Source organism: Lissotriton vulgaris, chromosome 10 (assembly GCF_964263255.1).
Source record: "Lissotriton vulgaris chromosome 10, aLisVul1.2, whole genome shotgun sequence".
In the NCBI taxonomy this organism is placed as follows: domain Eukaryota; kingdom Metazoa; phylum Chordata; class Amphibia; order Caudata; family Salamandridae; genus Lissotriton; species Lissotriton vulgaris.
Window position 1 is genome coordinate 347,844,011 of NC_141698.1, and position 10,900 is coordinate 347,854,910.

The 10,900-nt window shown below is 45.5% G+C and overlaps 1 long non-coding RNA gene across 1 annotated transcript in view; it reads right to left on the reverse strand.

Annotated features, from left to right (window-relative positions):
• LOC147685226 (uncharacterized) overlaps positions 1-10,250 on the reverse strand; it is a 90,355-nt gene extending 80,105 nt beyond the window's left edge. Inside the window, exon 1 of the long non-coding RNA XR_015300418.1 lies at positions 9,772-10,250. This is a non-coding gene — a long non-coding RNA (uncharacterized LOC147685226). The remainder of the gene's footprint in view (positions 1-9,771) is intronic.
• Between the last annotated feature and the right edge of the window lie 650 nt (positions 10,251-10,900).

Sequence of the window (10,900 nt, forward strand, 5' to 3'; positions counted from 1 at the left end):
AAAAGCAAATGTTAGGTTCTCGCAGGACCTCAGTGTAACAAAGGATTTTAACATTAAAAAGGGAGTCAGACAAGGATGCCTTCTGGCCCCTTTTTTGTTTAATTTTTATATAAATGAACTTGATGGCGTTCGGAGTGCATTGGAGGCTGACTGCACTAGAGTAGGTCGACGTGGGATTCCGGTTTTCTTATATGCGGACAATGCCGTCCTTATGTCTAGGACTGAAAGGGGTCTACAAGCTCTTTTAACTACTTTTCATGCTTTTATGTCAGATAGGGATTTGACCATAAACAATACCAAATCCTATGTTATGCAGGTAAGGCAGCAGTCAAAAAAGAAATACCGATTTATAGTTGGAGATTCATACATTCCCCTCAATAACACGTTCTCTTATTTAGGGGTCCCTTTTGACAATAGGCTCAAATGGGGGCCTCACATTCTGAAAAAGAAAAGGGAGGTTGCGGAGGGTGAATGCAGCAATTTTTAATTTTGCCTCCAAACTAGGGAAAAAGCCCATAGGGGCCATGCTGCAAGTCTACAAGGCCAAATCCGTGGCATCAGCATCTTATGGCAGTGAATTCTGGGGGCGCAATGCTAGAGACTGTCTTCAAACTGTGGAGAATGATTTCCTCAAACGTTTATTGTGTGTCCCAAGAGGAACATCAAATCTTGCTGTCAATGAGGAACTGGGGATTCAGTTAGTCAGCGATGTATTTTCCCTGCGTCCTCTGACTTGTTGGCTAAAAACGTGGCTGAACTGGATATCTCTCTGACCCACCTGATTTTAAAGGATTGTTTGGCATTGGCTAATTTGAAGGCAGTACCGTGGCTGCCTTCAAATTAGGAAGAGTTTCGCCAGTCTTGGGAGAGGGGAATTATTTGTTAACCCTGCTTGCATAAGAAAAGGAGATGTTGAGGCAATAAAAACTGCCTTTCTCCTTGAGAGGAAACTGACAAGGGAAGCGATTGAGCTAAAGACAAGCATTTGCAATGCAATAGGTCTCGCATTTACGCGGTTTGAGCTATTGACATTGCAAATGACAATGCCTTTTATTTTTGTTTTTAAAATATAAATAAAAGGCATTGTCATTTACAATGCCAATATCTTAAACTCGCTTAAATGCGAGACCTACTGCATTGCGAGATACTCTATGTGTACCCAGGCAGCATGGAAGGTTGGAGTGAAAGATGGATGCCCCCGTTCTCACTGTACCCCTTGTGGCTGTGATAGCCCCTCAGGCAAAAGGACGACTCACTTCTCTACTTAAAGCCAGACACTACTGATGCAGACACATGGGACGCCTCCCCAGTGGCATGCATGCACTGACTCATATTACGTTGACATGGACATGCCATGGCCTGCGTACTTCGAGCGTGCCCTCTATGGCCCCGTTAGGTCCGTCGGCCAGTACTTCCGTGGACTCGCTCGTCCAGGCCTGTCCCGCCTCTGACAGCTCATCCCAGCCCGAGCTCCCTTCTCGCCCCAGGGCAGGAATGTGGCTGGCTCACCGGCAGGACCTGGCCCACTTAAAACCCTTGAGGTAACTTAACTGAGTAGCATTGAGGAGGAGCAGTGTGATGGAGATAGGTAGAAAAAGAGAAGCCAATACTACGACGAAGGGAGTCAGGTGGGAGAGGAAAGACAGCAGTGGGTAGTGAGATTAGCAGAGGGTGCACTTCCGGGGTTCTCGGGCAGACAACAGCCAAAGGAGGAACGGGGGTGATGATTAGCGTGCTAAGGGTCTGATTAATTAGGCATCGCTTTGGAGACGCATTGCCACTTCCGATGAAGTGAGAGGTAAATATTCCCATGTGTGGCGGGAGCCTTGAGGCTGGTCTCACAGGGGGACGAACCCACGTGGTCTTCATAATGAGCAAGGAACAAACCTACTGCAACAGATTGAAAGCCGAAGGTCTCATAATAGGTAATAACAGATGCCGCCTGTAAATGTAAAAGGGCGCCCGGGTTTTACAGTGGCTTAGGAAATGTGTATTTTAAAAACTGCCTTTAATGAGGACAGGTATGTAAAACATCAAAAATAATGTGTTGCACACGCCTTGCTCCGCAAAAGACACCTTCACCTGGTCTACAACAATGCTCCCTAGTTTTCCAGGACCATGCCAAGTTTTTTCATTTAGTCCATGGTGTTTCCTTTGCATTCTGGGACTAGTAGTTCTGATTTTTCTAATGGGTTAAAACAGGGCAACAATCCCCAGATGCTGAAAACGTATGGTTAGAGAAGGTATGTGTGGAACTGGGAAATTTGAGAGTTCTGCAGCTAATTTGTAGACTAAGCACGTGAGCAAGGTTTTTGCACACACATCGCCAGCAAGTGTATTAACATCCTGCTTTACCCTACCATTGCTTTACTCTTCGATTTGTTGATTACCAACGGATATTTCCGCAACTGGTGTTTTAACCCCGTAAGCTTTTTGAAAACGCAGTATTTGATCATCTAGTAAATGCAGAACTACTTTACCATCGCAGTCGGCTGCATTGCTATGTTCTGAAGATCTGTTTTCCCCGACATTTCCCATCGCACGCCAACACAACCTCAACATCATCTCTTACGCGGATGACACTCAACTGATCCTCTCTCTCACCAATGACCCCAACACCGCCAAAACTAACCTACACGAAGGAATGAAAGAAGTTGCCGAATGGATGAAACACAGCCGTCTGAAACTGAACTCAGATAAAACTGAAGTCCTCATCTTAGGTACATCCCCCTCTGCATGGGACGACTCTTGGTGGCCGGAAGCCCTTGGAAAAGTACCCATCCCGACAGACCACGCACGGAACCTAGGCATTATCCTGGACTCTTCACTTTCAATGAACAGACAAGTCAGCGCCGTATCCTCATCCTGCTTCAACATTCTTCGCATGCTCAAAAAAACATTTCGCTGGATCCCCACCGAAACCAGAAAAACAGTCACCCATGCTCTGGTCACGAGCCGACTGGACTACGGAAACACCCTCTACGCAGGTACTACCGCTAAACTCCAGAAGAAACTCCAACGAATCCAAAACCCCTCAGCCAGGATCATATTAGACATCCCGCGTAACGAACACATCTCTGGCCACCTGAAAGACCTCCACTGGCTACCCGTCAATAAGAGGATCACTTTCCAACTGCTAACCCATGCACACAAATCACTCTACGACATCGGACCAGAATGCCTCAACTCACGACTGTCCTTCTACACCCCCTCCCGCCAACTACGTTCTTCCAACCAAGCCCTCGCCACTGTACCTCGCATCAACAAGACAACCATGGGAGGCAGATCCTTCTCATACCTGGCTGCTAAAACATGGAACTCACTCCCCACTTACCTTCGCCTTACCCAGAACCACCTAGCATTCAGAAAGCAACTTAAAACTTGGATATTTGACAAGTAATCCTCTTCCCCTCCCTAAGCGCCTTGAGACCCTCTGGGTATGTAGTGCGCTATATAAATTCTTTGACTTGACATTTACAAGGTGCAAATTGGTTCGCCAGAAAATAGCCCAAAGTTACAGAAAATGTTCCAAAAGTTGCCCACCTTCTCCGATCGATCTTCTGCTGAGCAAATGAAAGATCAGCAGTCATGATTTCAGTCCTACCCTTCATTTATAAGAAAGTGCATTCTGGGAATTTCAGTTCATGATTGCGTCAAGTGGACTAACACAGTAAATATATAAAAATACACCCTAGCACTAGAATCAGAGACCGGAACACACGAAATAAGCACATGCATTCGAGTTCTTCAAACAACGCAGCCTCCCGGGCTCACACAGCGAGGTCGACGTGCTCTCAGTAAGAAATACAATACGAAGATATGTCAAGTTATCATCCTGCCTCAAGGTCTGCTGGCACTCTTAGTGTACAACTCCCACCACCACCAGCAGCAGAGAGGTATGGTAAACGACGGGGTGAACTGTTCTCACTTAAAATGCAGCAACATGAGCTCGGAGCAGCACCCAATTAAGAAGCTGAGACAAACACTGCGCAACTGTGGAATATAATATTGTGACAGTGTATGGCAACCAAGCACAAAGAGGGGGTCGACGAGCACTGGCATGGCCAAGAGAGAACAAAGGACTTTCAGTAGGAACAAAGGGGGTTGAGCTGGCCGAGCTAGGGCAGATTACCAGGCTAACAAAGTTCATGTGTCCCTTCCATGCTCATGAAAGGGCGCAGAAGACTAAGGGGCCAGCGTCGTCAATGCAAGCAGCGCTTTAGGATTCTTAGCGAGGCCTCTCAGAGTATCTACAAGAGGGGGCAGCACTGACCGTGAAAACGAAGAAAAATCAACGACAGAGGAAAGAGAAGCAAAACTGCTGAGCCCCAAAGCCTGGGGTAAGAAGTGGCCGCTGCCAAGGCTTGGGCGCTGCTCGCAGTGCGCTGGGTGAAGTCGCCAGTCCGGTCTGTGCTGTTTGTTGGCACTGCTATTTTCCGTTGGTGGTTTGGCTGTAGGGGAGTGTTGCCTAGAGAGCAAAGTATAGATCCTTTCCCCATTGAAGATTGCATCGTTCCTCGGCGCGTCAAAAGGGCTCAGTGTTTGTTCGGGCAGACTTTCGTCTTCCCGGCAGAGTTGTAAACGGCGCTGGAGGCCCGCCTACCCCAGAGCCACACTCAGCGGCTGCAGGGCGCTTCGCACGTCTCTAGGCCGAGACCTAAAAACTAGTCATTGTCTGATTTCTTCCTGCGTACTCCAGCGTTAACTCTTCATGGGAGATCTACATCATAGACACAGAAGAAGGACCAGTGGTGCGCGCCACCAGAGGAGCGGGGGTAAGGGAGCACGAAGACGCCGAGACGAGGTAGGGGATGTGTGTGTAAGCGCCGGGGGGTTCTCTGTGTATGTGTGTGCATGCGTGGGGGTCTGTATGGGTGTTGTATGTGTGTTGTGCATGTGTTGTGAAAAGCCTGCCGGAATCGGAGCGCGTGTTGACGCGCGCGACCTGATCTCGGCAGGCTGCTGCTGCGTGCGCGTGACAGTCTTTTGTCCTCTCCCTTTCAGTCCTTGAAAGCCGGAATGATAACAATAGTCTCGCTCTGCGACAGCAGGCCCTTGGCCTGCAATCGCAGGGCGAGACCTAAAAACCAGTGTTCGGACATATATTATGCTGAAAACAACCCTGAGAGCAAAGCCCTATCTCTTGGGCACATTGTCCACGTATGAGAAGTTTCTTTAAACTAGATATCGTATAAACTTGTCCCATCACATGCTTGTTAGACCTAAATGTTTTATTTATAACAAACCGGCAGCTCCCTGCAGCTGCGACGGAAAGTCTCAGCAGGATATGCGGCATTTTAAGTTTTTATGTCATTTGTATGAATCCCCATGCAAACGCTATCTGGTCCCTCTGTTAAAAAAAAATTAATTTTGATCAAATCTGGCCTGCTATGATGCACCTTCAATTACTGAATGGGGATTGCATAGTTTTTGTAGTGGAATTTTTAAAATCAATTGTTAAATCAAGGAAGTTTATGGATTTGTAGTAAACCTTTATAAGTGCTCGCTTTTTAATTTATTACCTGTAATCTGCTGCTAGGATTGCTATTTTAATAATGCACTGTTACTTTTTCATTTTCCTATTCTTGTACGATGAACTGTAATTGCTGTACACCTAGTGCCTGGCTCCTGATTGGATATGGCTGCTGTTTATAACTCAAACAATGTATTTTAATTTTGTATTTGTGTGTGTAACTTTTATGGTTTTTGACATAAAACCGAATACATTTTTATTGAATTGAATAGTTACAGAGCGCCAGTTAGACTTTGACATGGCTTTGACATGGCCATGTGCATACTATATTGGTTCCCACATACCTCCAAGACAACATTTGTAGATATGGGACTGGTGCTGGCGAAAAGAGATATAACCATGCACTGGAAATCTAGGGAGGGTCCTAGTAGTAGGATGTGGAGGGCCGAGCTGGCTAAATGGGCTGGTGCGGAGGGCACTATTCGGTTTCAGCAGGTGCGACGCTTGAATAACGAGAAAGCGTTAGAAACGGCAAGAGCTTGGGAGGGACTAGTTCAATCACTGACCGACCAACAATCAGGGGACGCCCGAGGACAAAATGGTCTGGCACAAGGAGGCCACTGAGGCACCCAATGGGGGAATCCTGACTTTCGGTCAACGCACCGCATGCACTACATATTTGCAGATACATGGAACACCGGTGAAAGAGGGGAGGGGGTGGAGGAGAGGGGGGAGGGGGAGGGAGGAGGGGGGCCGTCTTTAGGGAGAGAATAGTTTGTGGCTGGGACCGTTTAGTTTTAATCTGAGCAGGAGGTATACTGTGTGCAGAATGTTTAGACCACATTATTGTGAATGCAGCAAAGATCCGGTACATGGGGAAGTAGTTAGTATAATATGTGGATCTATTGGTTACCATGGAGGGTTTGGATGGGTCCTTGTTGAAGTGCACAATAAATTACCTGAATGTTGTGCTGTAAAACAATAAAATAGGTTTTAAAAAAAAAAAAATCAAAATGCCCAGAAGCATAGAGAGGGCACTCAGCAGCGTTCAACCATCCAGCTTTCTCTTGCGGCCTGCTTTCCTGTTTCACCTTTCATTAATTTTGCCAACGCGTTTCAAGGTTTCTCCACCTCTTCTTCGGGGCTGCAAACAAACGAAATCTGAGGCTTGCATACTCATTTCTTTTCTGTCTTTATTTCTTTGCGTTACTGCCCCTGGTGGGCGTGTGCTCAGCGCAATTTCTCAATAATGCCTTATGGGACATGAGGTCCCTGATGCGAGCATGAATATTTACTGTAAGTCAGTTCAATGTTCATTTGTATTTAAAAAGTTTTTATGTATATGTATTATATATTAAAAAAAACTCTTCCGTTTATCCTCTGATTCAATCATGTTCCTTCAAAAACTGACAAAGACCCAAGATAAATCCAATTGTTTTATTCTTCTTTAGTATATATAGATATGTCCAAAACAAAGTGGTCTACAAGTGGCGTACTCTTGCTGCTGGTGCAGTGTTGGGGGTAAAACACCATGAACCCCCTAGTAATTGTTTCACAAATTGAGACAACGCTGCACTCCTGGGGGCTCCAATTAGCAACATCTTTTTATTTAAGAGACAGCATTTCACACCACAACGCGTTTCGACATCCAACTTTTTCAAGTGGTGCTAAACTTATGTTGCTCTAATTTACATAATCAATCAATAGGAGTGTAGGAGGATTTAAGGTAAGGCTGCCCCCCAGCTCAACCAAATACCAACAATATAACGCCTTACCTATTCAATAAAACACCAATATACAGGACCTGCTTAAGGAGTCTGATATACCATGATTTTTCTAAACCCCACGGCTGTGTAAAATAACACTAATCCCTTAGGTCAAGGTGTATATTCTGTAAGAAAAGAACGCACAGGCCTTTTCTCACTAAAAGTAAAATTGTATGTGAGAACAGAGAGAGTGCCTCACGGTAACAACACCGAGGGGGTTACTGGCTAACAATTACCAGTATACCCACTTCTCATCATTGGTCACGCTCTCTTTGTGATGTGTAAAGAAAGAAACAAGAAATTCGCATGTGCATAAATAGTAATAGTAAAGTGTAAAGATAGTGAACAAAAATCAATATGTGCACTAATAACAGACTGTGTAGATATGCACCTATAGCCCCAAAGAGAACCAGTGCATATGGTTCGCTAAAATTAATCTGGTAAGGTTTGCTGGCTTTCTACCTTCATTCCAATGCTGCAAACCCTCCCAATTAAAAAATGGTTAATGATATACCATCCTCATTTATTTAGTGCAGACATGTTTCGTTGCTCCACATTCCAGCAACTTCATCAGGGCAAACTGGGGTTCTCTATATCAATCTTCACACTCAATTATTCAAAAGACCTTGTGATTGCCAAGTCAGTGCATACCAGCAATCACGCAGTAGAATGGACCCCGTGTCTTGTGATCACATGTCCAACAGTGGCTCGGTATATCTCAAGCCCCTAGTGCTGCGTCCCTCCGGCGCTTCCGACGGTCCTTCTAATTAACATGCCTTAAATTAAATGAAGGGCATTCTGGGAAATGTAGTGCCTTTGGTTAATATGCCTGAATGCCCTTAAAGTGAATACCTGTACAGTGCTCTTTCATATGCAGACATCCCATTTACTTAATTTTTCTATGTGGCAGATTTCAAAAGTAATAATATAAATATAAATTCACTGGGAAAAAAAAGTTACTGGGGCTTTATAGTTAGGCTCAGGATTCACTTGTACAAAGTCAACAAAAAGGAGGACAATCAGGGCTTGATAAAGGTCCAGCCGTACTAGCCCTGGATCAAGCTAGAGGACAAGAGTAGTACGGTGTTCCTGGGTGGCAGATACACCACCTGGTGTGTACTCAAGGTAATAGGGAGGTGAGGATTACCTCCTTTCGGAACTAGGACCCTCACACACCCAGCAAGCTAGGTGTCATAATGCTTCATCATATGGGTTTGCTCCTCGTCGAGCCGGCGCTGCAATGCTCGACGGGCACCCATAAAGGGGCTCTTTATCTGAGATATTTTGTTCCTTGTCGTGTAGTTGCAGTGGGTGTGAGGGGCCTAGAAAGATGTAGATGGGATGGCATACACCTAAATACAGCCAGGACTATTGGTTTTGTCAGGGGTTGTCTTTGTGAGCTCTGCAGAGAAGCCAAGGTTTGGATGACCACGTATTCTGAGCAACTTTTTGACCCTCTTACAGGCACTGTGAGAAACTCGCACTGCCTTCAGCCTCAGCTTTAGAGCTTTCAACAATGGCTGTTATAAACACCTGGAGCTGATCCACTTCAATGCATGCACTATACAATATATATGCTGCATGAAAAAAAAAAACATCCAAAAACATAACATCCTTGGCAGGGCTTTAAGTGAGCTGGGTCCTGCCAGTGCTCAGCACCAGCAGTTCTACAAAGCAGGTGCTGAAACGGGTCCCTATGGGGTTCTGCATTGTTGCCCTCACCCTCAGGGTGAAATAAAAGTCCTAATTCTGAAGCAGTTCTTCCCTTCACGGGCTTTGAAGAAACTTCAAAGAGACTTGTTCTAGTTCTTTCACAGTCTCATCATTTCAGAACTAAAGCTTTTTCAATATTCTATACAACGAAGCCATAGTTGTTGCTTATTTAGTTTATGCAACTAAGAACCAGTGGCACAGCCAATAGCCCTGGCATATTGTAGTTGTAATGTTACTTGTATTTTATATCTGGATGGCATGCAATGACAGAAGCAGCAAAATGCCAGTCACGCAGCACACTATGATAAGCATGTAAGCACTGGTTTTTGGCTTACATGAACTTAAGCCACACCCTTAATTACACCGGCTACACCCCTCTGAGAGACTCCCTCACGTTTTTTCATCCCACTAGAAGCCCTGATCCTGAGAACAGCTAACACTCAAGTGGAGTGCAAGATTCAGTAAAACGTGTGAAATACAAACGGAAACTAAATCACTAACATGGATAACTTGAAAATGAATTGCATCAATTGTCCATGACTATCAGTATAGTTAAGGGCACGATTATACGGCCCTATAGGGACCCATTTCAATGTCCATTCCAAAATGCTACTGTAGCTGAGACCCGGAGGGACCCGGCCCACTTAAAGCTCTACCTCCTGTCATGCAATGCAACTGACAGGGAGTAGCGCTGCTTCTAAATCTGGTACACCTTGTCTCAAGTTAGCGCTGCGGGATCATATGTGGCATAGGGCCGCTGGTCTCATGGTTGTTCTGCTTGAAATACAAATTTAAACAATCTTGTCGTGCAGTACTCACAGGGCTGTCAACAATACCGGCGTCCTGTCGCTTGTTTCTGCTTTGTTCCCCCTCGTGGTTCTCATTGGCTGATGAAATTGCACTTTCGTGGACTTTCCTTAGAGGATTTACACGCGCAGCTGTGCTGATCACTGTAATCACACCGAGAACCAACAAGGCCGTCACCAAGCGAGCCATATCCGTCACCTGCTCAGCGGGAGATAGAATGAGCACCCTGCGGGGAACAGACTCTGTTTCACCAGGACCTCGCTTCCTTTACTCAACTTTATACGAGGCTTTCGGAGCTACGCCTTTTAATTGTGAAATCCTCCGTCTCCACCTCCGGTGCTTTCAGCGGGCACGGAGAAGCCCGTCAAACCATCGAACCATGAAGCACAAACAGAGGCACAATACTGAGGACAGAAGCTTTATTCAGTCATGCGGCATTAAGAAAGCTTCCCATATTCCAACATGTTTCGGCGGGTTGGCCTTGATCACGGAAGGAAGCCGACCGCCGAGTGCGTCAAAGCACGCATTTCAAATGTTGTATCACGTGACTTGCTGTGAGAATACATGTTCCATAATGCACTTGGAGCGTCACTGTAATGCTGGTTACAACTTTAGACAGTTCTTATTCTTTTGGCCCCGCTGATGCCGTGCTCACTGCATGTTGCCGGTGCATTTGATCTTTAAATAAAGTATTGTCACGTGAAAAGCAAATGCTCAATATTCTTAGACCCCGTCCAAAACTGGAGTCCCAGCACGATCCCTTTTGTTCCCAGTAAACAACGCCGTCCAGGTACATCAATGCAAAAGTAGATTCTGTTTCCTTGACAGAGAAAGTTGGCACTTCAATGGGGTTATCATTCAAGAATCAATCTATTGTGGCAACATTTAAAAAAAAAAAACTTTTGGTCCAGGAAACTGAATCTAGGTTATATATATATAAATATATATATATATCCGAACACCAAATTTTGGCGTGCTCGAGCCTCTCCTCTCTCGACGGCGGGCACTCGGTGGGGTCGCCAACCCCTAAACATTCAAACAACTCCTGGTAAAAGATCCTTTCCCTTTTGTGCCAATAAATCACACTGAGCACTATCTGAGGCCTCTGCTCTGGTTTTTCCGACTAAAAGGATCTTTTACC